Source organism: Pseudophryne corroboree (assembly GCF_028390025.1).
Source record: "Pseudophryne corroboree isolate aPseCor3 chromosome 7 unlocalized genomic scaffold, aPseCor3.hap2 SUPER_7_unloc_6, whole genome shotgun sequence".
Classification (NCBI taxonomy): Eukaryota; Metazoa; Chordata; class Amphibia; order Anura; family Myobatrachidae; genus Pseudophryne; species Pseudophryne corroboree.
Genome location: NW_026967615.1, coordinates 787,365 through 815,236, shown reverse-complemented (window position 1 = coordinate 815,236; position 27,872 = coordinate 787,365). Strand labels below are relative to the sequence as shown.

Below are 27,872 nucleotides of genomic sequence, written 5' to 3'. Positions count from 1 at the left end.
GATCTGAATTATACGAGAGCCGACCAGGGGAAACACAAATTATGCAGTCAAGTTTCCCACATTTGGGGAAATCACAGGAGCAGCACACCCAGAGTGCAATGGGTGAGCCTTGCCCTGGGAGAAGCACCTTCATGATCATAGTATCTCACCTGGCAGGTAAGTAGGAGTTGGGCTAGAGCTGGGGAGGGTCGCTGCTCGGGCACCCCCCTGTCAAGTGAAGGAGATCCAACTGAGGCAGCACAAGGGAACTCTCGAAAGAAGAACAAGGCTAGAGGAAAATCTGAGACAAATAAATCTGACTTTTACCAGAGCTGACCAGAGGAAAGCACAAACACAGTCCCCCACTACCACAAATAATGCAGTCGAATTTCCCACATTTGGGGAAATCACAGGGGTCAGCATACCCAGAATGCAATGAATGAACCTCACCCTGGGAGAACAATCTTCATGAAAATGGTATCTCCTATGCAAAATAAGTATGATTTGGGATAGGGCTGGGGAGGGCCGCTGCTCAGGCACATCTCTGTCAAGTAAAGGAGATTCAACTGAGGCAGCACAAGGGAACTCTCATCTGAGGACAACAACTGCAGGGAGAACACATATTTTCAGATGAACATGGTAGGGCAGAAGGCTGCCTAATACTGAAGCACCCCCAAACAACAAACCAAATGCAACAACTAGTGCAAGCATTCCCGGGGGAAGGCATGCAGCAGATGGATTTGCATATGGTGATGTCATCCAAGCAGTGGGTCAAAGTTGGCTTCAACCCTCGTCTGCATATGAAAAGAGAAAAGGGGCGTGCAGGGCATGGCGGCCTTTTGCGGCGCTTGGATGACCCCTAGTTCGCATTAAACACCTCCACCCTCCTTCGGTGTGGGGCTCATGTTGGCTATGCCCCAGCCCCTGAAGCATTCAAGCTGATTTCTTGCAGCAGCTGGGCACTGTAACAGCTCCAGAGCTGCTCTGTAAGGCAAGTAAAAGGGCGTGGGCCCTGCAGCACTACCTGTAGTTTGCATTGTGCGTTGGAAGGCACAAAGTAAGCAGACGGGAGAAGTCAGGATAGTGCGCAAGGGCATAGAAGGGAGCGGCTCAAGAAAAGAGAAGTGGAAACAGACAGCAAACTAGGCTGGAGAGAGACCTGAGACAAAGAGATCTGAATTATACGAGAGCCGACCAGGGGAAACACAAATTATGCAGTCAAGTGTCCAACATTTGGGGAAACCGCAGGAGCAGCACACCCAGAGTGCAATGGGTGAGCCTTGCCCTGGGAGAAGCACCTTCCTGATCATAGTATCTCACCTGGCAGGTAAGTAGGAGTTGGGCTAGAGCTGGGGAGGGTCGCTGCTCGGGCACCCCCCTGTCAAGTGAAGGAGATCCAACTGAGGCAGCACAAGGGAACTCTCGAAAGAAGAACAAGGCTAGAGGAAGATCTGAGACAAAGAAATCTGACTTTTACCAGAGCTGACCAGAGGAAAGCACAAACACAGTCCCTCATTACCACAAATAATGCAGTCCAGTTTCCCACATTTGGGGAAATCACAGGGATCAGCATACCCAGAATGCAATGAATGAACCTCACCCTGGGAGAACAATCTTCATGACCATGGTATCTCCTATGCAAAATAAGTATGATTTGGGATAGGGCTGGGGAGGGCCGCTGCTCAGGCACATCTCTGTCAAGAATTTATAAAGTCTATACATATATATAACCAAATGTCAATATATATATATAGAACCCAGCGCTCCTATCAAAACGTATCTATTTCACCAATTTGTTGCTTATTTAATCTTTATACATCTATTAATTTTCACCATATATTATAAAATGCTGCTCCCATAGGTAGTACTGTTCTACCAATAATAAACCAAATTTTAAAGATAATCACACTTGTTATCAAGGGAGCGCAAAAAATAAAATATACAAGCTCTTTATTTTTAAAAAATATATATAGACAGAAGAAACCCACATTCAATAAAATACAATGGAGTCAACATATATAGGCACCACTATCCATATCTAAATGTAATCAGTATCTATTTCATATTGCCCTTGATGACAACGGAATGTCTATTAAAGTGTCCAAAAAATCCTCCTGGATACAGCTGTTGTAATTTAATCGTTACTTTCCAATTGTAATTGATACATTAAATTTCTTCTTGTGGATGAACAGCAACAGTTGTAACCAACGCCTCTTATTTACTGCAGTTAAAGTTCATATGTAACTCACGTGAGTAATGAAAGAAAACAGGGGGAGAGCGCTGTGATGGTTGATGAAACACAGCGGTATGCTACGACCCCCGTTAACCGTGGCTGGATCTTATTGGCACTCGCGGTCGGGATATTCCTCCCTGCCGTGGGGTAGAGACCTCCTTTTGCTCGCTCTCAAATTGCTTTTTCCCCTTCACCGCTGTCTTTACATCAGACGTCCGCCGTGATGTAGCTCGTTCATGAACGGGCTTATATCTCAGCAATCAGAGTGTCCGGTAGTCACCTTCTTACGCGTTTCTCCGCTGTTATCCAAGAGCGGTTTCGTCAGAGGATACATCAGCAGCCTAGCAGGCTCTTTTTAAAATGCACCGGACCAATAGCATTACTAATTAGTTGATTGGATACATACATATACTAATTGGATGCATACATGTAATGACTCATATATGGAACAACTTTCTAATTGCAATTGCACATATAAAGGCATTTCATAATGTAAAAATAAGCAACATGGTGATTAAAAATAATAATAAAATAAGCAACAAGGTGGTTTAAAAAATAACAGAAAATATATAATCTATATACAGATTAACCTCTAATCTTTCAATCAATACCTCATATCTATAATCACATATACATAATTCAGAAACTCAGCACTAAGGATCCCCATTTACTTATATAAAACCTTTTAGGGTAACATAAATCCATGCCACTACTAAAGCTGCTCTCGTGGCGCAGGGGAAACATCACCTGCACTCTATGCAGTGAGTCCCATGTTCGAATCCAACCCGCTCAGCTTAACATCCATATTATTTATTTACTTTTAATGGGATCATTCTATCAATTCATTTTTACGTTTAATTTTTGTTAATATTATTTCTATATTTCATTATTTTAACCCCTGGAATAATTACATTGCTGCTTAAACAACAAAAAGAATTGAAGAAAAAATAAATATTAAACAGACAATTTAAGGATTCGAAGATTTAAAGATTTAAAGATTTTAAAATTTAAAACAGGGAGGGGGGGGAGGGAGGGGGGCCTTTTGGGAGAAGGAGGGGAAAAAAAATAAAATAAAAATAAAAATATATATATATAGAACCAAGAGAAAGTGTAAAAAGAGGATGGAGGAAGAAATCTGATGTTCATCATTACTAGTGGATTTTACTAAAGAACTTTAAAGGAACACACACAACAGGATTATACAGTTTCATCCTAAGAGGAAAGCTGTTTCCAAAATAGCTACTTCTAATAATTTTGTTTATTTATTAAACATACAATAAATGGATATTCAATAAATAATATATTAGGTAAATCAATAGATAAAATCTTCAGAGACTGCCAATGTTGTTCAGTTCGATGCTCTCATTCAGACCATCAGGTGTAAGGGTACCCAAAGAAAAAATCCAAAATGCCTCCCTTGTCAAGTAAAGGAGATTCAACTGAGGCAGCACAAGGGAACTCTCATTTGGGGACAACAACTGCAGGGAGAACACATATTTTCAGATGAACATGGGAGGGCAGAAGGCTGCCTAATACTGAAGCACCCCCAAACAACAAATCAAATGCAACAACTAGTGCAAGCATTCCTTGGGGAAGGTCTGCAGAAGATGGATTTGCATACGGTGATGTTAGCCAAGCAGTGGGCCAAAGTTGGCTGGAACCCTCATCTGCATATGAAAAGAGAAAAGGGGTATGCAGGGCATGGCGGCCTTTTGCGGCGCTTGGATGACCCCTAGTTTGCATTAAACACCCCCACCCTCCTTCGGTGTGGGGCTCATGTTGGCCATGCCCCAGCCCCTGAAGCATTCAAGCTGATTTCTTGCAGCAGCTTGGCACTGTAACAGCTCCAGAGCTACTCTGTAAGGCAAGTAAAAGGGCGTGGGCCCTGCAGCACTACCTGTAGTTCGCAATGTGCGTTGGAAGGCACAAAGTACGCAGACGGGAGAAGTCAAGATAGTGTGCAAGGGCATAGAAGGGAGCGGCTCAAGAAAAGAGAAGTGGAAACAGACAGCAAACTAGGCTGGAGAGAGACCTGAGACAAAGAGATCTGAATTATACGAGAGCCAACCAGGGGAAACACAAATTATGCAGTCAAGTTTCCCACATTTGGGGAAATCGCAGGAGCAGCACACACAGAGTGCAATGGGTGAGCCTTGCCCTGGGAGAAGCACCTTCATGATCATGAAGGTGCTTCTCCCAGGGCAAGGCTCATCCATTGCACTCTGGGTGTGCTGCTCCTGCGATTTCCCCAAATGTGGGAAAGTTGACTGCATAATTTGTGTTTCCCCTGGTTGGCTCTCGTATAATTCAGATCTCTTTGTCTCAGGTCTCTCTCCAGCCTAGTTTGCTGTCTGTTTCCACTTCTCTTTTCTTGAGCCGCTCCCTTCTATGCCCTTGCACACTATCTTGACTTCTCCCGTCTGCTTACTTTGTGCCTTCCAACGCACAATGCGAACTACAGGTAGTGCTGCAGGGCCCACACCCTTTTACTTGCCTTACAGAGCAGCTCTGGAGCTATTACAGTGCCCAGCTGCTGCAAGTAATCAGCTTGAATGCTTCAGGGGCTGGGGCATAGCCAACATGAGCCCCACACCGAAGTAGGGTGGAGGTGTTTAATGCGAACTAGGGGTCATCCAAGCGCCGCAAAAGGCCGCCATGCCCTGCACGCCCCTTTTCTCTTTTCATATGCAGACGAGGGTTGAAGCCAACTTTGACCCACTGCTTGGATGACATCACCATATGCAAATCCATCTGCTGCAGTCCTTCCCCCAGGAATGCTTGTACTAGTTGTTGCATTTGTTTTGTTGTTTGGGGGTGCTTCAGTATTAGGCAGCCTTCTGCCCTCCCATGTTCATCTGAAAATATGTGTTCTCCCTGCAGTTGTTGTCCCCAGATGAGAGTTCCCTTGTGCTGCCTCAGTTGAATCTCCTTTACTTGACAGAGATGTGCCTGAGCAGCGGCCCTCCCCAGCCCTATCCCAAATCATTCTTATTTTGCATAGGAGATACCATGGTCATGAAGATTGTTCTCCCAGGGTGAGGTTCATACATTGCATTCTGGGTATGCTGACCCCTGTGATTTCCCCAAATGTGGGAAACTCGACTGCATTATTTGTGGTAGTGGGGGACTGTGTTTGTGCTTTCCTCTGGTCAGCTCTGGTAAAAGCCAGATTTCTTTGTCTCAGATCTTCCTCTAGCCTTGTTCTTCTTTCGAGAGTTCTCTTGTGCTGCCTCAGTTGGATCTTCTTCACTTGACAGGGGGGTGCCCGAGCAGCGACCCTCCCCAGCTCTAGCCCAACTCCTACTTACCTGCCAGGTGAGATACTATGATCATGAAGGTGCTTCTCCCAGGGCAAGGCTCACCCATTGCACTCTGGGTGTGCTGCTCATGTGATTTCCCCAAATGTGGGAAACTTGACTGCATAATTTGTGTTTCCCCTGGTCGGCTCTCGTATAATTCAGATCTCTTAGTCTCAGGTCTCTCTCCAGCCTAGTTTGCTGTCTGTTTCCACTTCTCTTTTCTTGAGCCGCTCCCTTCTATGCCCTTGCGCACTATCCTGACTTCTCCCGTCTGCTTACTTTGTGCCTTCCAATGCACAATGCAAACTACAGGTAGTGCTGCAGGGCCCACGCCCTTTTACTTGCCTTACAGAGTAACTCTGGAGCTGTTACAGTGCCCAGCTGCTGCAAGAAATCAGCTTGAATGCTTCAGGGGCTGGGGCATAGCCAACATGAGCCCCACACACCGAAGGAGGGTGGAGGTGTTTAATGCGAACTAGGGGTCATCCAAGTGCCGCAAAAGGCTGCCATGCCCTGAACGCCCCTTTTCTCTTTTCATATGCAGACGAGGGTTGAGGCCAACTTTGACCCACTGCTTGGATGACATCACCATATGCAAATCCATCTGCTGCAGGCCTTCCCCCAGGAATGCTTGCACAAGTTGTTGCATTTGGTTTGTTGTTTGGGGGTGCTTCAGTATTAGGCAACCTTCTGCCCTCCCATGTTCATCTGAAAATATGTGTTCTCCCTGGAGTTGTTGTCCCCAGATGAGAGTTCCCTTGTGCTGCCTCAGTTGAATCTCCTTTACTTGTCAGAGATGTGCCTGAGCAGCGGCCCTCCCCAGCCCTATCCCAAATCATACTTATTTTGCATAGGAGATACCATGGTCATGAAGATTGTTCTCCCAGGGTGAGGTTCATTCATTGCATTCTGGGTATGCTGACCCGTATGATTTCCCCAAATGTGGGAAACTCGACTGCATTATTTGTGGTAGTGGGGGACTGTGTTTGTTCTTTCCTCTGGTCAGCTCTGGTAAAAGTCAGATTTATTTGTCTCAGATCTTCCTCTAGCCTTGTTCTTCTTTCGAGAGTTTCCTTGTGCTGCCTCAGTTGGATCTCCTACACTTGACAGGGGGTGCCCGAGCAGCGACCCTCCCCAGCTCTAGCCCAACTCCTACTTACCTGCCAGGTGAGATACTATGATCATGAAGGTGCTTCTCCCAGGGCAAGGCTCACCCATTGCACTCTGGGTGTGCTGCTCCTGTGACTTCCCCAAATGTGAGAAACTTGACTGCATAATTTGTGTTTCCCCTGGTCGGCTCTCGTATAATTCAGATCTCTTTGTCTCAGGTCTCTCTCCAGCCTAGTTTGCTGTCTGTTTCCACTTCTCTTTTCTTGAGCCGCTCCCTTCTATGCCCTTGCGCACTATCCTGACTTCTCCCGTCTGCTTAATTTGTGCCTTCCAACGCACAATGCGAACTACAGGTAGTGCTGCAGGGCCCACACCCTTTTACTTGCCTTACAGAGCAGCTCTGGAGCTGTTACAGTGCCCAGCTGCTGCAAGAAATCAGCTTGAATGCTTCAGGGGCTGGGGCATAGCCAACATGAGCCCCACACCGAAGGAGGGTGGATGCGTTTAATGTGAACTAGGGGTCATCCAAGCGCCGCAAAAGGCCGCCATGCCCTGCACGCCCCTTTTCTCTTTTCATATGCAGACGAGGGTTGAAGCCAACTTTGACTCACTGCTTGGATGACATCACCATATGCAAATCCATCTGCTGCAGGCTTTTCCCCAGGAATGCTTGCACTAGTTGTTGCATTTGGTTTGTTGTTTGGGGGTGCTTCAGTATTAGGCAGCCTTCTGCCCTCCCATGTTCATCTGAAAATATGTGTTCTCCCTGGAGTTGTTGTCCCCAGATGAGAGTTCCCTTGTGCTGCCTCAGTTGAATCTCCTTTACTTGACAGAGATGTGCCTGAGCAGCGGCCCTCCCCAGCCCTATCCCAAATCATACTTATTTTGCATAGGAGATACCATGGTCATGAAGATTGTTCTCCCAGGGTGAGGTTCATTCATTGCATTCTGGGTATGCTGACCCCTGTGATTTCCCCAAATGTGGGAAACTCGACTGCATTATTTGTGGTAGTGGGGGACTGTGTTTGTTCTTTCCTCTGGTCAGCTCTGGTAAAAGTCAGATTTATTTGTCTCAGATCTTCTTCTAGCCTTGTTCTTCTTTCGAGAGTTTCCTTGTGCTGCCTCGGTTGGATCTCCTTCACTTGACAGGGGGGTGCCCGAGCAGCGACCCTCCCCAGCTCTAGCCCAACTCCTACTTACCTGCCAGGTGAGATACTATGATCATGAAGGTGCTTCTCCCAGGGCAAGGCTCACCCATTGCACTCTGGGTGTGCTGCTCCTGTGATTTCCCCAAATGTGGGAAACTTGACTGCATAATTTGTGTTTCCCCTGGTCGGCTCTCGTTTAATTCAGATCTCTTTGTCTCAGGTCTCTCTCCAGCCTAGTTTGCTGTCTGTTTCCACTTCTCTTTTCTTGAGCCGCTCCCTTCTATGCCCTTGCGCACTATCCTGACTTCTCCCGTCTGCTTAATTTGTGCCTTCCAACGCACAATGCGAACTACAGGTAGTGCTGCAGGGCCCACACCCTTTTACTTGCCTTGCAGAGCAGCTCTGGAGCTGTTACAGTGCCCAGCTGCTGCAAGAAATCAGCTTGAATGCTTCAGGGGCTGGGGCATAGCCAACATGAGCCCCACACCGAAGGAGGGTGGAGGTGTTTAATGTGAACTAGTGGTCATCCAAGCGCCGCAAAAGGCCGCCATGCCCTGCACGCCCCTTTTCTCTTTTCATATGCAGACGAGGGTTGAAGCCAACTTTGACTCACTGCTTGGATGACATCACCATATGCAAATCCATCTGCTGCAGGCCTTCCCCCAGGAATGCTTGCACTAGTTGTTGCATTTGGTTTGTTGTTTGGGGGTGCTTCAGTATTAGGCAGCCTTCTGCCCTCCCATGTTCATCTGAAAATATGTGTTCTCCCTGGAGTTGTTGTCCCCAGATGAGAGTTCCCTTGTGCTGCCTCAGTTGAATCTCCTTTACTTGACAGAGATGTGCCTGAGCAGCGGCCCTCCCCAGCCCTATCCCAAATCATACTTATTTTGCATAGGAGATACCATGGTCATGAAGATTGTTCTCCCAGGGTGAGGTTCATTCATTGCATTCTGGGTATGCTGACCCCTGTGATTTCCCCAAATGTGGGAAACTCGACTGCATTATTTGTGGTAGTGGGGGACTGTGTTTGTGCTTTCCTCTGGTCAGCTCTGGTAAAAGTCAGATTTATTTGTCTCAGATTTTCCTCTAGCCTTGTTCTTCTTTCGAGAGTTCCCTTGTGCTGCCTCAGTTGGATCTCCTTCACTTGACAGGGGGGTGCCCGAGCAGCGACCCTCCCCAGCTCTAGCCCAACTCCTACTTACCTGCCAGGTGAGATACTATGATCATGAAGGTGCTTCTCCCAGGGCAAGGCTCACCCATTGCACTCTGGGTGTGCTGCTCCTGTGATTTCCCCAAATGTGGGAAACTTGACTGCATAATTTGTGTTTCCCCTGGTCGGCTCTCGTATAATTCAGATCTCTTTGTCTCAGGTCTCTCTCCAGCCTAGTTTGCTGTCTGTTTCCACTTCTCTTTTCTTGAGCTGCTCCCTTCTATGCCCTTGCGCACTATCCTGACTTCTCCCGTCTGCTTACTTTGTGCCTTCCAATGCACAATGCAAACTACAGGTAGTGCTGCAGGGCCCACGCCCTTTTACTTGCCTTACAGAGTAGCTCTGGAGCTGTTACAGTGCCCAGCTGCTGCAAGAAATCAGCTTGAATGCTTCAGGGGCTGGGGCATAGCCAACATGAGCCCCACACCGAAGGAGGGTCGAGGTGTTTAATGCGAGCTGGGGTCATCCAAGCGCCGCTAAAGGCCGCCATGCCCTGCACGCCCCTTTTCTCTTTTCATATGCAGATGAGGGTTGAAGCCAACTTTGACCCACTGCTTGGATGACATCACCATATGCAAATCCATCTGCTGCAGGACTTCCCCCAGGAATGCTTGCACTAGTTGTTGCATTTGGTTTGTTGTTTGGGGGTGCTTCAGTATTAAGCAGCCTTCTGCCCTCCCATGTTCATCTGAAAATATGTGTTCTCCCTGCAGTTGTTGTCCCCAGATGAGAGTTCCCCTGTGCTGCCTCAGTTGAATCTCCTTTACTTGACAGAGATGTGCCTGAGCAGCGGCCCTCCCCAGCCCTATCGCAAATCATACTTATTTTGCATAGGAGATACCATGGTCATGAAGATTGATCTCCCAGGGTGAGGTTCATTCATTGCATTCTGGGTATGCTGACCCCTATAATTTCCCCAAATGTGGGAAAGTCGACTGCATTATTTGTGGTAGTGGAGGACTGTGTTTGTGCTTTCCTCTGGTCAGCTCTGGTAAAAGTCAGATTTCTTTGTCTTAGATCTTCCTCTAGCCTTGTTCTTCTTTCGAGAGTTCCCTTGTGCTGCCTCAGTTGGATCTCCTTCACTTGACAGGGGGGTGCCTGAGCAGCGACCCTCCCCAGCTCTAGACCAACTCCTACTTACCTGCCAGGTGAGATACTATGATCAGGAAGGTGCTTCTCCCAGGGCAAGGCTCACCCATTGCACTCTGGGTGTGCTGCTCCTGTGATTTCCCAAAATGTGGGATACTTGACTGCATAATTTGTGTTTCCTCTGGTCGGCTCTCGTATAATTCAGATCTCTTTGTATCAGGTCTCTCTCCAGCCTAGTTTGCTGTCTGTTTCCACTTCTCTTTTCTTGAGCCGTTCCCTTCTATGCCCTTGCGCATTATCCTGACTTCTCCCGTCTGCTTACTTTGTGCCTTCCAACGCACAATGCGAACTACAGGTAGGTGCTGCAGGGCCCACACCCTTTTACTTGCCTTAAAGAGCAGCTCTGGAGCTGTTACAGTGCCCAGCTGCTGCAAGAAATCAGCTTGAATGCTTCAGGGGCTGGGGCATGGCCAACATGAGCCCTACACCGAAGGAGGGTGGGGGTGTTTAATGCGAACTAGGGGTCATCCAAGCGCCGCAAAAGGCCGCCATGCCCTGCATAACCCTTTTCACTTTTCATATGCAGATGAGGGTTCCGGCCAACTTTGGCCCACTGCTTGGATGACATCACTGTATGCAAATCCGTCTTCTGCAGACCTTCCCCAGGAATGCTTGTACTAGTTGTTGCATTTGGTTTGTTGTTTGGGGGTGCTTCAGTATTAGGCAGCCTTCTGCCCTCCCATGTTCATCTGAAAATATGTGTTCTCCCTGCAGTTGTTGTCCCCAGATGAGAGTTCCCTTGTGCTGCCTCAGTTGAATCTCCTTTACTTGACAGAGATGTGCCTGAGCAGCAGCCCTCCCCAGCCCTATCCCAAATCATACTTATTTTTCATAGGAGATACCATGGTCATGAAGATGATTTCCCCAAATGTGGGAAACTCGACTGCATTATTGACCATGGTATCTCCTATGCAAAATAAGTATGATTTGGGATAGGGCTGGGGAGGGCCGCTGCTCAGGCATATCTCTGTCAAGTAAAGGAGATTCAACTGAGGCAGCACAAGGGAACTCTCATCTGGGGACAACAACTGCAGGGAGAACACTTATTTTCAGATGAACATGGTAGGGCAGAAGGCTGCCTAATACTGAAGCACCCCCAAACAACAAACCAAATGCAACAACTAGTGCAAGCATTCCTGGGGGAAGGCCTGCAGCAGATGGATTTGCATATGGTGATGTCATCCAAGCAGTGGGTCAAAGTTGGCTTCAACTCTCGTCTGCATATGAAAAGAGAAAAGGGGTGTGCAGGGCATGGCGGCCTTTTGCGGTGCTTGGATGACCCCTAGTTCGCATTAAACACCTCCACCCTCCTTCGGTGTGGGGCTCATGTTGGCTATGCCCTAGCCCCTTAAGCATTCAAGCTGATTTCTTGCAGCAACTGGAAACTGTAACAGCTCCAGAGCTGCTCTGTAAGGCAAGTAAAAGGGTGTGGGCCCTGCAGCACTACCTGTAGTTCGCATTGTGCGTTGGAAGGCACAAAGTAAGCAGACGGGAGAAGTCAGGAAAGTGCGCAAGGGCATAGAAGGGAGCAGCTCAAGAAAAGAGAAGTGGAAACAGACAGCAAACTAGGCTGGAGAGAGACCTGAGACAAAGAGATCTGAATTATACGAGAGCCGACCAGGGGAAACACAAAATATGCAGGCAAGTGTCCCACATTTGGGGAAATCGCAGGAGCAGCACACCCAGAGTGCAATGGGTGAGCCTTGCCCTGGGAGAAGCACCTTCATGATCATAGTATCTCACCTGGCAGGTAAGTAGGAGTTGGGCTAGAGCTGGGGAGGGTCGCTGCTCGGGCACCCCCTTGTCAAGTGAAGGAGATCCAACTGAGGCAGCACAAGAGAACTCTCGAAAGAGGAACAAGGCTGTCACAACTGAGGGCCTGAGCTGACGGGAGGCAGTCTCAGTTGTAGGGGCTGAGATGTACCGGAACCTGGGAGGTTGTATCAGACCCCTGGACATGTAAGTAACATGAATAATAACTGCCCGAAGGCGTGACCACGACAACTTGGATAAAAGTCAATGATGTTTATTATGACAACTCCGCAACACAGCAGCAGTAAAAGAAAACGTAAAAGTCAGCAAAGAATAAATACAGTTCCTGGGTACTACAGGATGGCAGGAGCCACAGGGCACTGGTAGTGTGAGATAGTTCTTATGATCTTCTAGATGGAAAGTCCTTACCAGGCCCGACTGTAGCAATGGAGATAACCCAGGATTGTGCCAGCTGGTGTTCCAGGAAAAGCTGGGTTGCTGAAGATAAAACAGCTGCTGTGGATACTGGCTGGAACCAGACTGTTGTTAGCACGGAGTGGATACTGGCTGGAACCAGTTAAATAATAAATGAACTTGGGAGCGATGAAATATGAACTGAAATGCAGAACTTGAGAGCGGAGAAATAATAATACCGGTGGAGAGTGGTAAAGTGTAGAAAGGACACCGGCCCTTTAAGGGAAGCTGTACTCTGCTGGAAGCTGAGCTGGAAGCAGGTAATGTTGTAGCTGGAAACAGATGAATCCACAATGGATTGGAGAGTCAGGCTACACCGCAGGTGGAATGCTGGTGCGGGTCTCTATGGTGGAAGTCTTGAGACAGGAGCTGGAACCTGGAAGACAATCACAGGAGAGAGACAAACAGGAACTAGGTTTGACAACCAAAGCACTGACGCCTTCCTTGCTCAGGCACAGTGTATTTATACCTGCAGCAAGGAAGGGATTGGCTAGGCAATTATGCAGATTAACAATACTGAGAACAGATTGGTGGAAATGATCAGCTGACAGAATCCAAGATGGCTGCGCCCATGCAGACACTTGGAGGGAAGTTTGGTTTGTAATCCATGTGGTAATGAAAACAGTAATGGCGGCGCCGGCCACCGGAGACAGGAGGCGCCAGGCTGACAGATGCACATCCAACCACGCGGACACAGCGGAGGCCGCGGCGGACGTAATCGCCACTCAGACACTCTGCATGCAGAAGTTCAGGGACGGCGGCGGAGGCCGCGGGAGACGCCATGCCAGGTGTAATATGGCGTTTACTGTGACAGCGTCCCAGAGTGACAGGAGAGGATACAGGAATGTACACATCAGGATAACAGATGGAATCCGGTCCTGGAGCGCTGAGCCAGCCTTAGGAGGCATCTGATGGGTAAGAAATGGCGTCCAGATACCCGGATCGTGACAGCACCCCCCCCTTTAGGAGTGGCCCCAGGACACTTCTTTGGCTTTTGAGGAAACTTGGAATGGAATCTCCGGACCAAGGCAGGAGCATGGACATCAGAAGCATTGGTCCATGAACGTTCCTCAGGACCATAACCTTTCCAGTCAATAAGATATTGTAGTTGACCGTAACGGTGACGTGAGTCCAGGATCTTGGCCACTTCATACTCAACGCCTCGTTGAGTTTGGACTTTCGGAGTTGGAGGAAGTGAGGAATGAAACCGATTCAAGATCAGCGGTTTCAACAGGGAAACATGGAATGTCCTGGGTATTTTTAAGAAGGGAGGCAACTGGAGTCTGTAAGCAACAGGATTGATGACTTGTTCAATCTTGAAAGGACCGATATAGCGAGGTGCAAACTTCATACTGGGAACTCTTAACCTCAAATTCTTCGTGGATAACCATACCCGATCACCCACCTTGAGAGCAGGAACTGCTCGACGCTTCTTATCCGCAAACTTCTTGTACCTGAACGATGCCTTGAGCAGAGCTGATCGTACGCTCTTCCAGATATTGGCAAACTGATGCAAGGTGATATCCACTGCGGGGACAGAAGTTGCTGGAAGCGGTTGGAACTCAGGGACTTTAGGGTGGAATCCAAAGTTAGTGAAGAATGGTGTTGAAGTAGATGAAGAATGATACTGGTTGTTATGACAGAACTCGGCCCAGGGAAGTAATTGAACCCAGTCATCTTGAGAGGAGGACACATAGATGCGGAGGAAGGCCTCCAAGTCCTGATTCACCCTCTCGGTTTGACCATTGGTCTGAGGATGGTAAGCCGTGGAAAACTTTAGCTTGACTTGGAGGACTTGACATAAACTTCGCCAGAATTTGGCTGTGAATTGAACTCCTCGATCTGAGATAATTTCTTCACTAAGACCGTGGAGTCGGAAGATCTCTTGTATGAATACTTGAGCCAACTTGGAAGCTGACGGAAGACCGGTGAGAGGAATGAAGTGTGCCATCTTGGTGAACCGGTCAACTACCACCCAGATGGTATTGAACTTGTTGCACATGGGTAAGTCTGTAATGAAATCCATCAACAAGTGGGTCCATGGTCGACAGGGAACGGATAGTGGAACCAGTTGCCCCGCAGGCGACTGGCGGGATACTTTATGTTGGGCACACTTTGGGCAAGATGCAATAAACTCCAAGACGTCCTTTTTCAGAGTTGGCCACCAATAGGACCTAGAGATAAACTCCAGGGTTTTTTGGATACCTGTATGTCCGGCAAAACGGGAAGCATGGGCCCAATGCATGAGCTTCTTCCTTAGCATCGGCTTCACAAAACTTTTCCCTGATGGGGGCGTAGAGTCCATCCCTACCGTGGAGAATGCCAACGGATTTATAATAGGATGCTTGTCTGAAGACTCTGACTCATTTTCTTGCTCCCATGAGCGGGAAAGGGCATCGGCCTTGCGATTCTGAGAGCCCGGACAGAACTGGAGTTTAAAGTCGAACCTGGAAAAGAAAAGTGCCCATCTGGCTTGACGAGGGTTGAGACATTGTGCGCCCTTCAGGTATAAAAGGTTCTTGTGGTCTGTAAGTATGGTGATTGAATGAGAAGCTCCCTCCAACAGATACCTCCACTCTTCTAGAGCGAGCTTGATGGCTAGCAACTCCTGGTCGCCAATGGCATAGTTGCGCTCAGCTGGGGAGAACTTCCGGGAGAAGAAACTGCAAGGGTGTAAATGGCCATCTTTAGCCCTCTGAGATAACACCGCTCCTACTCCAACGGAGGAGGCATCCACCTCTAAGATGAAAGGAGAGTCGATGTCAGGCTGTTTCAGAACAGGCGCAGAGATGAACCTTTGTTTTAAAAGATGAAATGCTTGCATGGCTTCTTCAGACCACTTGGACGGGTTAGCACCCTTCTTAGTGAAAGTAGTAATAGGCGCCACAGTGGTGGAAAAGTCTCGTATAAACTTTCGGTAATAGTTGGCGAACCCTAAGAACCTCTGGACCCCTTTGAGGGTTAAGGGTACCGGCCAATTTTGGATTGCTTGTAGTTTCTCAGGATCCATCTCTAGTCCGGAACCGGACACAATGTACCCTAGAAACGGAATGGACTTGACTTCAAAGACGCATTTTTCTAATTTGCAATAGAGATGATTGACACGGAGACGGGACAGAACCTCTTTAACCAAAAAACGATGTTCCTCTAAATCGTTGGCAAAAATGAGGATATCGTCTAGATAGACCACGACATGACGGTATAGAATGTCTCTGAAGATCTCATTGACAAAATGCTGGAAGACAGCTGGAGCATTGCTCAATCCGAAGGGCATGACGAGGTACTCATAATGTCCGTCACGGGTGTTAAAGGCGGTCTTCCACTCGTCACCCTCACGGATCCGGATGAGATTGTATGCACCTCGCAAGTCCAGCTTTGTAAAGATGGTAGCTCCGCTAACTCTGTCAAAGAGCTCAGTAATCAGGGGTAAAGGATAACGGTTCTTGATGGTAATGTCGTTCAAACCTCTGTAGTCGATGCACGGCCGCAGACCACCATCTTTCTTTTTTACAAAAAAGAAGCCTGCGCCGGCTGGAGAAGAAGAAGGTCGAATGAACCCCTTTGCTAGGTTCTCTTTAATATATTCCTCCATAGAATGCGTCTCAGGCAGAGACAACGGATAAGTTCGGCCTCGAGGTGGGACCTTCCCTGGAACGAGATCAATCGGACAGTCCCATTCTCTATGAGGAGGAAGGATATCAGCAGAAGCTTTACTGAACACATCCGTGAAATCTTGATATGGAGGAGGTGGAACATCAGACGACCTGGGGGAGGAAGAACAGACAGGCAATACTTTAAACAAACATGTCTCAGCACAGGAGGAACCCCATGCCAGGATTTGCGTAGTCGTCCAATCAATTGTAGGATTGTGAAGACGGAGCCATGGAAGGCCCAGGACCACAGGATGTGTGGCTCTTGGAATCACTAAAAAAGAAATAAGTTCGGAATGAAGAACTCCCACTCTCAGACGAACTGGTAGAGTCCTTAAAGAAATAACTGCATCAAAAATTTTGCTGCCATCCACGGCAGTTAAAGAAATGGACGAAGGAAGTCTCTTGGTGGGTAGGGACCACCGTTTAACACAGGCTTCGGTAATAAAGTTCCCAGCTGCTCCGGAATCAAGGAGGGCAATGACGTTCCGATAACGTTGAGCAACTTGAAGCGAGACTGGGAGATTACAATCTTGAGGAGATGGAGAGGAGATCATTACTCCTAGCCGGCCCTCTCCTTGGCGAGCTAGGATTTGGAGTTTCCCGGACGTTTGGGACAGGCATTAATGGTGTGAGACGGAGCTGCACAATAGAGACAGAGAAACTCGGAGAGACGTCTTCGGCGCTCAGCAGGAGTTAAACGGGAACAGCCAAGTTGCATGGGCTCATCTTTAGATGGTGACAGTTGACGAGGAGGAGGAGCAGAAGATTTTGGAGCAGATGATCTTCCACGCTCAGTTGCTCTCTCTCTGAAACGTAAATCAACTTTCGTGCAGAGTGAGATTAGCTCATCTAACTTAGAAGGTAAGTCTCTGGTAGCTAACTCATCTTTAATACGCTCAGATAAGCCATGCCAGAATGCAGCATACAGGGCCTCGTCGTTCCATGCCAGTTCGGATGCCAGGATCTGGAACTGTATCAGATATTGTCCTACAGTACTGGCGTAAACGGAGAATCTCGGATGAAGCTGAGGTTACCCGGCCTGGCTCGTCGAAGATGCGCCTGAATGTTGACACGAAGGCAGTGTAGGAAGATAGCAGGGTGTCGGACCTCTCCCATAACGGTGATGCCCAATCAAGGGCTGAGCCACTGAGAAGAGAAATAATGTAGGCAATTTTTGTACGGTCACTGGGAAAATTGCCAGGTTGTAGCTCAAACTGAATCTCACACTGGTTGAGAAATCCCCTGCAGAATCTTGGAGATCCGTCAAATTTTGCTGGCGTTGGAAGATGAAGACGTGGAGCAGAAATGGGTAAGGTGGGTGGGGTTATAGCTGGAGTCACTGTGGTTGACGCACCAGACGCGCCTGATCCACGGAGAGTTGTCTGAATCCCATCCAGCCGAGTAGAGAGATCCTGGAGACAGCGGATGATGTGGCCCTGTGCAGCCTCCTGATGTTCTAGTCGGGCTGCCAGTTCTTGCATCGGCCTGGCCGCTTGATCCTGGTCTCCGGCTGGATTCATTAGGTCAGTGCTTACTGTCACAACTGAGGGCCTGAGCTGACGGGAGGCAGCCTCAGTTGTAGGGGCTGAGATGTACCGGAACCTGGGAGGTTGTATCAGACCCCTGGACATGTAAGTAACATGAATAATAACTGCCCGAAGGCGTGACCACGACAACTTGGATAAAAGTCAATGATGTTTATTATGACAACTCCGCAACACAGCAGCAGTAAAAGAAAACGTAAAAGTCAGCAAAGAATAAATACAGTTCCTGGGTACTACAGGATGGCAGGAGCCACAGGGCACTGGTAGTGTGAGATAGTTCTTATGATCTTCTAGATGGAAAGTCCTTACCAGGCCCGACTGTAGCAGTGGAGATAACCCAGGATTGTGCCAGCTGGTGTTCCAGGAAAAGCTGGGTTGCTGAAGATAAAACAGCTGCTGTGGATACTGGCTGGAACCAGACTGTTGTTAGCAAGGAGTGGATACTGGCTGGAACCAGTTAAATAATAAATGAACTTGGGAGCGATGAAATATGAACTGAAATGCAGAACTTGAGAGCGGAGAAATAATAATACCGGTGGAGAGTGGTAAAGTGTAGAAAGGACACCGGCCCTTTAAGGGAAGCTGTACTCTGCTGGAAGCTGAGCTGGAAGCAGGTAATGTTGTAGTTGGAAACAGATGAATCCACAATGGATTGGAGAGTCAGGCTACACCGCAGGTGGAATGCTGGTGCGGGTCTCTATGGTGGAAGTCTTGAGACAGGAGCTGGAACCTGGAAGACAATCACAGGAGAGAGACAAACAGGAACTAGGTTTGACAACCAAAGCACTGACGCCTTCCTTGCTCAGGCACAGTGTATTTATACCTGCAGCAAGGAAGGGACTGGCTAGGCAATTATGCAGATTAACAATACTGAGAACAGATTGGTGGAAATGATCAGCTGACAGAATCCAAGATGGCTGCGCCCATGCAGACACTTGGAGGGAAGTTTGGTTTGTAATCCATGTGGTAATGAAAACAGTAATGGCGGCGCCGGCCACCGGAGACAGGAGGCGCCAGGCTGACAGATGCACATCCAACCACGCGGACACAGCGGAGGCCGTGGCTGACGTAATCGCCACTCAGACACTCTGCATGCAGAAGTTCAGGGACGGCGGCGGAGGCCGCGGGAGACGCCATGCCAGGTGTAATATGGCGTTTACTGTGACAGCGTCCCAGAGTGACAGGAGAGGATACAGCAATGTACACATCAGGATAACAGATGGAATCCGGTCCTGGAGCGCTGAGCCAGCCTTAGGAGGCATCTGATGGGTAAGAAATGGCGTCCAGATACCCGGATCGTGACAAAGGCTAGAGGAAGATCTGAGACAAAGAAATTTGACTTTTACCAGAGCTGACCAGAGGAAAGCACAAACACAGTCCCCCACTACCACAAATAATGCAGTCAAGTTTCCCACATTTGGGGAAATCACAGGGGTCAGCATACCCAGAATGCAATGAATGAACCTCACCCTGGGAGAAAAATCTTCATGACCATGGTATCTCCTATGCAAAATAAGTATGATTTGGGATAGGGCTGGGGAGGGCCGCTGCTCAGGCATATCTCTGTCAAGTAAAGGAGATTCAACTGAGGCAGCACAAGGGAACTCTCATCTGGGGACAACAACTGCAGGGAGAACACATATTTTCAAATGAACATGGGAGGGCAGAAGGCTGCCTAATACTGAAGCACCCCCAAACAACAAACCAAATGCAACAACTAGTACAAGCATTCCTGGGGGAAGGTCTGCAGAAGACGGATTTGCATACAGTGATGTCATCCAAGCAGTGGGCCAAAGTTGGCTGGAACCCTCATCTGCATATGAAAAGAAAAAAGGGGTATGCAGGGCATGGCGGCCTTTTGCGGCGCTTGGATGACCCTTAGTTCGCATTAAACACCCCCACCCTCCTTCGGTGTGGGGCTCATGTTGGCAATGCCCCAGCCCCTGAAGCATTCAAGCTGATTTCTTGCAGCAGCTTGGCACTGTAACAGCTCCAGAGCTGCTCTGTAAGGCAAGTAAAAGGGTGTGGGTCCTGCAGCACTGCCTGTAGTTTGCAATGTGCATTGGAAGGCCCAAAGTAAGCAGACAGGAGGAGAAGTCAGGATAGTGCACAAGGGTATAGAATGGAGGGGCTCAAAAAAAAAGAAGTGGAAACAGACAGCAAACTAGGCTGGAGAGTGACCTGAGACAAAGAGATCTGAATTATATGAAAGCCGACCAGTGGAAATACAAATTATGCAGTCAAGTTTCCCACATTTGGGGAAATCACAGGTTCAGCACACCCAGAGTGCAATGGGTGAGCCTTGCCCTGGGAGAAGTACCTTCCTGATCATAGTATCTCACCTGGCAGGTAAGTAGGAGTTGGGCTAGAGCTGGGGAGGGTCACTGCTCGGGCACCCCCCTGTCAAGTGAAGGAGATCCAACTGAGGCAGCACAAGGGATCTCTCGAAAGAAGAACAAGGCTAGAGGAAGATCTGAGACAAAGAAATCTGACTTTTACCAGAGCTGACCAGAGGAAAACACAAACACAGTCCCCCACTACCACAAATAATGCAGTCGAGTTTCCCACATTTGGGGAAATCACAGGGGTCAGCATACCCAGAATGCAATGAATGAACCTCACCCTGGGAGAACAATCTTCATGACCATGGTATCTCCTATGCAAAATAAGTATGATTGGGATAGGGCTGGGGAGGGCCGCTGCTCAGGCACATCTCTGTCAAGTAAAGGAGATTCAACAGAGGCAGCACAAGGGAACTCTCTTCTGGGGACAACAACTGCAGGGAGAACACATATTTTCAAATGAACATGGGAGGGCAGAAGGCTGCCTAATACTGAAGCACCCCCAAACAACAAACCAAATGCAACAACTAGTACAAGCATTCCTGGGGGAAGGTCTGCAGAAGACGGATTTGCATACAGTGATGTCATCCAAGCAGTGGGCCAAAGTTGGCTGGAACCCTCATCTGCATATGAAAAGAGAAAAGGGGTATGCAGGGCATGGCGGCCTTTTGCGGTGCTTGGATGACCCTTAGTTCGCATTAAACACTCCCACCCTCCTTCGGTGTGGGGCTCATGTTGGCAATGCCCCAGCCCCTGAAGCATTCAAGCTGATTTCTTGCAGCAGCTTGGCACTGTAACAGCTCCAGAGCTGCTCTGTAAGGCAAGTAAAAGGGTGTGGGCCCTGCAGCACTACCTGTAGTTCGCATTGTGCGTTGGAAGGCACAAAGTAAGCAGACAGGAGGAGAAGTCAGGATAGTGCACAAGGGTATAGAAGGGAGGGGCTCAAAAAAAGAAGAAGTGGAAACAGACAGCAAACTAGGCTGGAGAGAGACCTGAGACAAAGAGATCTGAATTATATGAAAGCCGACCAGTGGAAACACAAATTATGCAGTTAAGTGTCCCACATTAGGGGAAATTGCAGGAGCAGCACACCCAGAGTGCAATGGGTGAGCCTTGCCCTGGGAGAAGTACCTTCCTGATCATAGTATCTCACCTGGCAGGTAAGTAGGAGTTGGGCTAGAGCTGGGGAGGGTCACTGCTCGGGCACCCCCCTGTCAAGTGAAGGAGATCCAACTGAGGCAGCACAAGGGAACTCTCGAAAGAAGAACAAGGCTAGAGGAAGATCTGAGACAAAGAAATCTGACTTTTACCAGAGCTGACCAGAGGAAAGCACAAACACAGTCCCCCACTACCACAAATAATGCAGTCAAGTTTCCCACATTTGGGGAAATCACAGGGGTCAGCATACCCAGAATGCAATGAATGAACCTCACCCTGGGAGAACAATCTTCATGACCATGGTATCTCCTATGCAAAATAAGTATGATTTGGGATAGGGCTGGGGAGGGCCGCTGCTCAGGCATATCTCTGTCAAGTAAAGGAGATTCAACTGAGGCAGCACAAGGGAACTCTCATCTGGGGACAACAACTGCAGGGAGAACACTTATTTTCAAATGAACATGGGAGAGCAGAAGGGTGCCTAATACTGAAGCACCCCCAAACAACAAACCAAATGCAACAACTAGTACAAGCATTCCTGGGGGAAGGTCTGCAGAAGACGGATTTGCATACAGTGATGTCATCCAATCAGTGGGCCAAAGTTGGCTGAAACCCTCATCTGCATATGAAAAGAGAATAGGGGTATGCAGGGCATGGCGGCCTTTTGCGGCGCTTGGATGACCCTTAGTTCGCATTAAACACCCCCACCCTCCTTCGGTGTGGGGCTCATATTGGCAATGCCCCAGCCCCTGAAGCATTCAAGCTGATTTCTTGCAGCAGCTTGGCACTGTAACAGCTCCAGAGCTGCTCTGTAAGGCAAGTAAAAGGGTGTGGGCCCTGCAGCACTGCCTGTAATTTGCATTGTGCATTGGAAGGCCCAAAGTAAGCAGACAGGAGGAGAAGTCAGGATAGCGCACAAGGGTATAGAAGGGAGGGGCTAAAAAAAAAAAGAAGTGGAAACAGACAGCAAACTAGGCTGGAGAGAGACCTGAGACAAAGAGATCTGAATTATATGAAAGCCGACCAGTGGAAATACAAATTATGCAGTCAAGTTTCCCACATTTGGGGAAATCACAGGGGCAGCACACCCAGAGTGCAATGGGTGAGCCTTGCCCTGGGAGAAGCACCTTCATGATCATAGTATCTCACCTGGCAGGTAAGTAGGAGTTGGGCTAGAGCTGGAGAGGGTCGCTGCTCAAGCACCCCCATGTCAAGTGAAGGAGATCCAACTGAGGCAGCACAAGGGAACTCTCGAAAGAAGAACAAGGCTAGAGGAAGATCTGAGACAAAGAAATCTGACTTTTACCAGAGCTGACCAGAGGAAAACACAAACACAGTCCCCCACTACCACAAATAATGCAGTCGAGTTTCCCACATTTGGGGAAATCACAGGGGTCAGCATACCCAGAATGCAATGAATGAACCTCACCCTGGGAGAACAATCTTCATGACCATGGTATCTCCTATGCAAAATAAGTATGATTTGGGATAGGGCTGGGGAGGGCCGCTGCTCAGGCACATCTCTGTCAAGTAAAGGAGATTCAACAGAGGCAGCACAAGGGAACTCTCATCTGGGGACAACAACTGCAGGGAGAACACATATTTTCAAATGAACATGGGAGGGCAGAAGGCTGCCTAATACTGAAGCACCCCCAAACAACAAACCAAATGCAACAACTAGTACAAGCATTCCTGGGGGAAGGTCTGCAGAAGACGGATTTGCATACAGTGATGTCATCCAAGCAGTGGGCCAAAGTTGGCTGGAACCCTCATCTGCATATGAAAAGAGAAAAGGGGTATGCAGGGCATGGCGGCCTTTTGCGGTGCTTGGATGACCCTTAGTTCGCATTAAACACCCCCACCCTCCTTCGGTGTGGGGCTCATGTTGGCAATGCCCCAGCCCCTGAAGCATTCAAGCTGATTTCTTGCAGCAGCTTGGCACTGTAACAGCTCCAGAGCTGCTCTGTAAGGCAAGTAAAAGGGTGTGGGCCCTGCAGCACTACCTGTAGTTCGCATTGTGCGTTGGAAGGCACAAAGTAAGCAGACAGGAGGAGAAGTCAGGATAGTGCACAAGGGTATAGAAGGGAGGGGCTCAAAAAAAAAGAAGTGGAAACAGACAGCAAACTAGGCTGGAGAGAGACCTGAGACAAAGAGATCTGAATTATATGAAAGCCGACCAGTGGAAACACAAATTATGCGGTTAAGTGTCCCACATTTGGGGAAATCGCAGGAGCAGCACACCCAGAGTGCAATGGGTGAGCCTTGCCCTGGGAGAAGTACCTTCCTGATCATAGTATCTCACCTGGCAGGTAAGTAGGAGTTGGGCTAGAGCTGGGGAGGGTCGCTGCTCGGGCACCCCCCTGTCAAGTGAAGGAGATCCAACTGAGGCAGCACAAGGGAACTCTCGAAAGAAGAACAAGGCTAGAGGAAGATCTGAGACAAAGAAATCTGACTTTTACCAGAGCTGACCAGAGGAAAGCACAAACACAGTCCCCCACTACCACAAATAATGCAGTCGAGTTTCCCACATTTGGGGAAATCACAGGGGTCAGCATACCCAGAATGCAATGAATGAACCTCACCCTGGGAGAACAATCTTCATGACCATGGTATCTCCTATGCAAAATAAGTATGATTTGGGATAGGGCTGGGGAGGGCCGCTGCTCAGGCATATCTCTGTCAAGTAAAGGAGATTCAACTGAGGCAGCACAAGGGAACTCTCATCTGGGGACAACAACTGCAGGGAGAACACTTATTTTCAAATGAACATGGGAGAGCAGAAGGCTGCCTAATACTGAAGCACCCCCAAACAACAAACCAAATGCAACAACTAGTACAAGCATTCCTGGGGGAAGGTCTGCAGAAGACGGATTTGCATACAGTGATGTCATCCAAGCAGTGGGCCAAAGTTGGCTGGAACCCTCATCTGCATATGAAAAGAGAATAGGGGTATGCAGGGCATGGCGGCCTTTTGCGGCGCTTGGATGACCCCTAGTTCGCATTAAACACCTCCACCCTCCTTCGGTGTGGGGCTATGCCCCAGCCCCTGAAGCATTCAAGCTGATTTCTTGCAGCAGCTGGGCACTGTAACAGCTCCAGAGCTGCTCTGTAAGGCAAGTTAAAGGGTGTGGGCCCTGCAGCACTACCTGTAGTTTGCATTGTGCGTTGGAAGGCACAAAGTAAGCAGACGGGAGAAGTCAGGATAGTGCGCAAGGGCATAGAAGGGAGCAACTCAAGAAAAGAGAAGTGGAAACAGACAGCAAACTAGGCTGGAGAGAGACCTGAGACAAAGAGATCTGAATTATACGAGAGCCGACCAGGGGAAACACAAATTATGCAGTCAAGTGTCCAACATTTGGGGAAACCGCAGGAGCAGCACACCCAGAGTGCAATGGGTGAGCCTTGCCCTGGGAGAAGCACATTCATGATCATAGTATCTCACCTGGCAGGTAAGTAGGAGTTGGGCTAGAGCTGGGGAGGGTCGCTGCTCAGGCACCCCCCTGTCAAGTGAAGGATATCCAACTGAGGCAGCACATGGAAACTCTCGAAAGAAGAACAAGGCTAGAGGAAGATCTGAGACAAATAAATCTGACTTTTACCAGAGCTGACCAGAGGAAAGCACAAACACAGTCCCCCACTACCACAAATAATGCAGTCGAGTTTCCCACATTTGGGGAAATCACAGGGGTCAGCATACCCAGAATGCAATGAATGAACCTCACCCTGGGAGAACAATCTTCATGACCATGGTATCTCCTATGCAAAATAAGTATGATTTGGGATAGGGCTGGGGAGGGCCGCTGCTCAGGCACATCTCTGTCAAGAATTTATAAAGTCTATACATATATATAACCAAATGTCAATATATATATATAGAACCCAGCGCTCCTATCAAAACTTATCTATTTCACCAATTTGTTGCTTATTTAATCTTTATACATCTATTAATTTTCACCATATATTATAAAATGCTGCTCCCATAGGTAGTACTGTTCTACCAATAATAAACCAAATTTTAAAGATAATCACATTTGTTATAAAGGGAGCGCAAAAAATAAAATATACAAGCTCTTTATTTTAAAAACATATATATAGACAGAAGAAACCCACATTCAATAAAATACAATGGAGTCAACATATATAGGCACCACTATCCATATCTAAATGTAATCAGGATCTATTTCATATTGCCCTTGATGACAACGGAATGTTTATTAAAGTGTCCAAAAAATCCTCCTGGATACAGCTGTTGTAATTTATTCGTTACTTTCCAATTGTAATTGATACATTAAATTCCTTCTTGTGGATGAACAGCAACAGTTGTAACCAACGCCTCTTATTTACTGCAGTTAAAGTTCATATGTAACTCACGTGAGTAATGAAAGAAAACAGGGGGAGAGCGCTGTGATGGTTGGTGAAACACAGCGGTATGCTACGACCCCCGTTAACCGTGGCTGGATCATATTGGCACTCGCGGTCGGGATATTTCTCCCTGCCGTGGGGTAGAGACCTCCTTTTGCTCGGTCTCAAATTGCTTTTTCCCCTTCACCGCTGTCTTTACATCAGACGTCCGCCGTGATGTAGCTCGTTCATGAACGGGCTTATATCTCAGCAATCAGAGTGTCCTGTAATCACCTTTCTTACTTGTTTCTCCGCTGTTATCCAAGAGCGGTTTCGTCAGAGGATACATCAGCAGCCTAGCAGGCTCTTTTTAAAATGCACCGGACCAATAGCATTACTAATTAGTTGATTGGATACATACATGTACTAATTGGATGCATACATGTAATGACTCACATATGGAACAACTTTCTAATTGCAATTGCACATATAAAGGCATTTCCTAATATAAAAATAAGCAACATGGTGATTAAAAATAATAATAAAATAAGCAACAAGGTGGTTTAAAAAATAACAGAAAATATATAATCTATATACAGATTAACCTATAATCTTTCAATCAATACCTCATATCTATAATCACATATACATAATTCAGAGACTCAGCACTAAGGATCCCCATTTACTTATATAAAACTTTCAAAGTCAGAAAAATATCACTATGCACACTGCCATATCTGCACCTCATGCGAGCTCCCGCTGCGCGTGCAAGAGCTCTCCCGTGCGTGCGCATACTCGCAGTCGCGTGCACCCGCAGACGCACGATATGCGGATTTACGGTAGAGTTTGTATGCGTCTAGCGGGCGACTCAATCGATATATATTTTAACCATATAATGTATTTTGTAGATTATGGTCCCTTTGATAGAATCTGAAAGTTTAGTTAATATAGCATGTTCATGGACAGAGAGATCCCTCTTTGTTTGATAAGAAGGGTCAGACATGAGTCATACAGTGGTGTTAAGTATCCATCGGAAGAGTATTTAATTAGCAATATTCCGGTGTTGGTTTGAAGCAGATTAATCGCTCGTGCGAATAGTTATGGACATAAGAAGTTTATGTACTTTTACTATTATTTGCACTTACTTATCCATGCGGCGGGAAACCTAGTTTCCCACCCACCTGAGCAGTTGGAAATAGTCACAGCCCACCTGTATGAATCAACCTATAACCTTTTGTTATAATGCGAAGACGAATTCCTGTGTCCAATGAACAATGAGATTGTAGGGACCATTGAATTGTATTGTGTGTGTGGGGCATAAATAGACAAGCCGATCATATCCAGCTCTCACTCTTCAACGGTTCTCATTGCTGATAATCGGGAGCTGGATATCCAGAGGCGCATGCGATCGTTCCCCTTGGGCGTAAGTTTTTCTCCGCAATCATATTGTCTTTATTGGTATTGTGGGCCATATCTCTCTCTCTCTCTCCTCTCCTCTTTCTCTCATTTTTTTCCTTAAACGTACTTGTATTGTATTGTATTTCCTGTGTAGTTATCTGGTTAGTTAGTCTATGTTATATTGGTAGTGTATGACTTGTATTGTATTATTCTTTTGCAAGTATAACATTCATATAAGGCGTTAGACCCTAAGCCCGGCATTTGTGTATTTCTTATGGTGTTAAGTATTCTCAGATCTGTCGGAGACGCTCGAACAGCTTTAAGTTAATAAGGTTACATTGTGTTGCATCTACACCCCACCATTACACTAAGGTTTTTCCTGTATAATACATTGTTCATGGTTTACATGTAAAGGTTTAACATTGTGAGCGTCTGCGCCGCTGGTGATCTCCTCGTGGTCCCGAGCGTACGCTACGCTAAGCGATTGTTACGCAACGTGCGTACCCTTACGGTACTCCAGACGTCAATAGCGTACAGTGTTCTTAGGCCTCTTAAAGGGTTTTAAGTAAGATAAATATTTAGCTTTATCAATTGGCGGCTCGTCCGTCCTTCACATATCTGCACTAGGTAATTTCAGCAGACATTATCCATCAGCAAAGGGCGGGAGGTCATATTCCTCGTAGTGCTGTCTGGATAAGCGTCTGCTTCACTTAGTAAAGGGTGCTGAGGGAATCCGGAACCGGAGGTAAGAACAACACGCTAGTGTCTTTTAAAACTGTTTATTTCTGTCTTGCGTACGCACGCACATATCTGCATTTCTTTTCATTTTCGTGTATTTTCATATATCACTCTTCTGTTTGCCATTTTATAATTGATAAACGTGCTAAGAGAGATTTGCCGCTATTTCATAGTTAAAGAGTAAAAGTAATACATTAAGGTGTAAATTGAAAAGCACGCACGCAGCTCTACCTAAAGATACAAGGAGAGATTGGTGTGGTGTTCGGTAGATGATCGAGGATCATCTACATTGATAAACGTGTAAAATTGTGTTACGGTGGATATTTGCTTTGTGTACACGTGTC

General features: G+C 47.5%; 28 non-coding genes across 28 annotated transcripts; 11 read left to right on the top strand and 17 right to left on the bottom strand.

The window, feature by feature from the left end:
- Position 1: 1 nt before the first annotated feature.
- Positions 2 to 164, bottom strand: LOC134986933 (U1 spliceosomal RNA). The gene has a single exon (XR_010192701.1). It is a non-coding gene; the product is annotated as a U1 spliceosomal RNA (small nuclear RNA).
- Positions 165 to 316: 152 nt separating this feature from the next.
- LOC134986859 (U1 spliceosomal RNA) lies at positions 317 to 480 on the bottom strand. The gene has a single exon (XR_010192632.1). It is a non-coding gene; the product is annotated as a U1 spliceosomal RNA (small nuclear RNA).
- Positions 481 to 1,151: 671 nt separating this feature from the next.
- On the bottom strand, positions 1,152 to 1,314 carry LOC134987004 (U1 spliceosomal RNA). The gene has a single exon (XR_010192762.1). It is a non-coding gene; the product is annotated as a U1 spliceosomal RNA (small nuclear RNA).
- A 152-nt stretch (positions 1,315 to 1,466) lies between these two features.
- Positions 1,467 to 1,630, bottom strand: LOC134986911 (U1 spliceosomal RNA). The gene has a single exon (XR_010192679.1). It is a non-coding gene; the product is annotated as a U1 spliceosomal RNA (small nuclear RNA).
- Positions 1,631 to 4,257: 2,627 nt separating this feature from the next.
- LOC134987034 (U1 spliceosomal RNA) lies at positions 4,258 to 4,421 on the bottom strand. The gene has a single exon (XR_010192787.1). It is a non-coding gene; the product is annotated as a U1 spliceosomal RNA (small nuclear RNA).
- Positions 4,362 to 4,525, top strand: LOC134987031 (U1 spliceosomal RNA). The gene has a single exon (XR_010192785.1). It is a non-coding gene; the product is annotated as a U1 spliceosomal RNA (small nuclear RNA).
- A 671-nt stretch (positions 4,526 to 5,196) lies between these two features.
- LOC134986865 (U1 spliceosomal RNA) lies at positions 5,197 to 5,360 on the top strand. The gene has a single exon (XR_010192636.1). It is a non-coding gene; the product is annotated as a U1 spliceosomal RNA (small nuclear RNA).
- Positions 5,361 to 5,512: 152 nt separating this feature from the next.
- Positions 5,513 to 5,675, top strand: LOC134986986 (U1 spliceosomal RNA). Its single transcript, XR_010192745.1, has one exon. It is a non-coding gene; the product is annotated as a U1 spliceosomal RNA (small nuclear RNA).
- Positions 5,676 to 6,348: 673 nt separating this feature from the next.
- On the top strand, positions 6,349 to 6,512 carry LOC134986891 (U1 spliceosomal RNA). Its single transcript, XR_010192661.1, has one exon. It is a non-coding gene; the product is annotated as a U1 spliceosomal RNA (small nuclear RNA).
- Positions 6,513 to 6,663: 151 nt separating this feature from the next.
- LOC134987001 (U1 spliceosomal RNA) lies at positions 6,664 to 6,826 on the top strand. Its single transcript, XR_010192759.1, has one exon. It is a non-coding gene; the product is annotated as a U1 spliceosomal RNA (small nuclear RNA).
- A 671-nt stretch (positions 6,827 to 7,497) lies between these two features.
- On the top strand, positions 7,498 to 7,661 carry LOC134986829 (U1 spliceosomal RNA). Its single transcript, XR_010192602.1, has one exon. It is a non-coding gene; the product is annotated as a U1 spliceosomal RNA (small nuclear RNA).
- A 152-nt stretch (positions 7,662 to 7,813) lies between these two features.
- On the top strand, positions 7,814 to 7,976 carry LOC134986938 (U1 spliceosomal RNA). Its single transcript, XR_010192705.1, has one exon. It is a non-coding gene; the product is annotated as a U1 spliceosomal RNA (small nuclear RNA).
- Positions 7,977 to 8,647: 671 nt separating this feature from the next.
- Positions 8,648 to 8,811, top strand: LOC134987055 (U1 spliceosomal RNA). The gene has a single exon (XR_010192807.1). It is a non-coding gene; the product is annotated as a U1 spliceosomal RNA (small nuclear RNA).
- Positions 8,812 to 8,963: 152 nt separating this feature from the next.
- Positions 8,964 to 9,126, top strand: LOC134986932 (U1 spliceosomal RNA). The gene has a single exon (XR_010192700.1). It is a non-coding gene; the product is annotated as a U1 spliceosomal RNA (small nuclear RNA).
- Positions 9,127 to 9,796: 670 nt separating this feature from the next.
- Positions 9,797 to 9,960, top strand: LOC134986895 (U1 spliceosomal RNA). The gene has a single exon (XR_010192664.1). It is a non-coding gene; the product is annotated as a U1 spliceosomal RNA (small nuclear RNA).
- A 152-nt stretch (positions 9,961 to 10,112) lies between these two features.
- On the top strand, positions 10,113 to 10,275 carry LOC134986957 (U1 spliceosomal RNA). Its single transcript, XR_010192720.1, has one exon. It is a non-coding gene; the product is annotated as a U1 spliceosomal RNA (small nuclear RNA).
- Positions 10,276 to 11,723: 1,448 nt separating this feature from the next.
- On the bottom strand, positions 11,724 to 11,886 carry LOC134986984 (U1 spliceosomal RNA). Its single transcript, XR_010192743.1, has one exon. It is a non-coding gene; the product is annotated as a U1 spliceosomal RNA (small nuclear RNA).
- A 7,021-nt stretch (positions 11,887 to 18,907) lies between these two features.
- On the bottom strand, positions 18,908 to 19,071 carry LOC134986871 (U1 spliceosomal RNA). Its single transcript, XR_010192642.1, has one exon. It is a non-coding gene; the product is annotated as a U1 spliceosomal RNA (small nuclear RNA).
- Positions 19,072 to 19,745: 674 nt separating this feature from the next.
- Positions 19,746 to 19,908, bottom strand: LOC134986969 (U1 spliceosomal RNA). The gene has a single exon (XR_010192731.1). It is a non-coding gene; the product is annotated as a U1 spliceosomal RNA (small nuclear RNA).
- A 152-nt stretch (positions 19,909 to 20,060) lies between these two features.
- On the bottom strand, positions 20,061 to 20,224 carry LOC134986841 (U1 spliceosomal RNA). The gene has a single exon (XR_010192614.1). It is a non-coding gene; the product is annotated as a U1 spliceosomal RNA (small nuclear RNA).
- A 674-nt stretch (positions 20,225 to 20,898) lies between these two features.
- On the bottom strand, positions 20,899 to 21,061 carry LOC134986973 (U1 spliceosomal RNA). The gene has a single exon (XR_010192734.1). It is a non-coding gene; the product is annotated as a U1 spliceosomal RNA (small nuclear RNA).
- Positions 21,062 to 21,213: 152 nt separating this feature from the next.
- Positions 21,214 to 21,377, bottom strand: LOC134986853 (U1 spliceosomal RNA). Its single transcript, XR_010192625.1, has one exon. It is a non-coding gene; the product is annotated as a U1 spliceosomal RNA (small nuclear RNA).
- Positions 21,378 to 22,052: 675 nt separating this feature from the next.
- Positions 22,053 to 22,215, bottom strand: LOC134986961 (U1 spliceosomal RNA). Its single transcript, XR_010192725.1, has one exon. It is a non-coding gene; the product is annotated as a U1 spliceosomal RNA (small nuclear RNA).
- Positions 22,216 to 22,367: 152 nt separating this feature from the next.
- On the bottom strand, positions 22,368 to 22,531 carry LOC134986840 (U1 spliceosomal RNA). The gene has a single exon (XR_010192613.1). It is a non-coding gene; the product is annotated as a U1 spliceosomal RNA (small nuclear RNA).
- Positions 22,532 to 23,205: 674 nt separating this feature from the next.
- On the bottom strand, positions 23,206 to 23,368 carry LOC134987003 (U1 spliceosomal RNA). The gene has a single exon (XR_010192761.1). It is a non-coding gene; the product is annotated as a U1 spliceosomal RNA (small nuclear RNA).
- Positions 23,369 to 23,520: 152 nt separating this feature from the next.
- On the bottom strand, positions 23,521 to 23,684 carry LOC134987054 (U1 spliceosomal RNA). Its single transcript, XR_010192806.1, has one exon. It is a non-coding gene; the product is annotated as a U1 spliceosomal RNA (small nuclear RNA).
- A 661-nt stretch (positions 23,685 to 24,345) lies between these two features.
- LOC134987009 (U1 spliceosomal RNA) lies at positions 24,346 to 24,508 on the bottom strand. The gene has a single exon (XR_010192765.1). It is a non-coding gene; the product is annotated as a U1 spliceosomal RNA (small nuclear RNA).
- Positions 24,509 to 24,660: 152 nt separating this feature from the next.
- On the bottom strand, positions 24,661 to 24,824 carry LOC134987053 (U1 spliceosomal RNA). The gene has a single exon (XR_010192805.1). It is a non-coding gene; the product is annotated as a U1 spliceosomal RNA (small nuclear RNA).
- Positions 24,825 to 27,872: the final 3,048 nt, after the last annotated feature.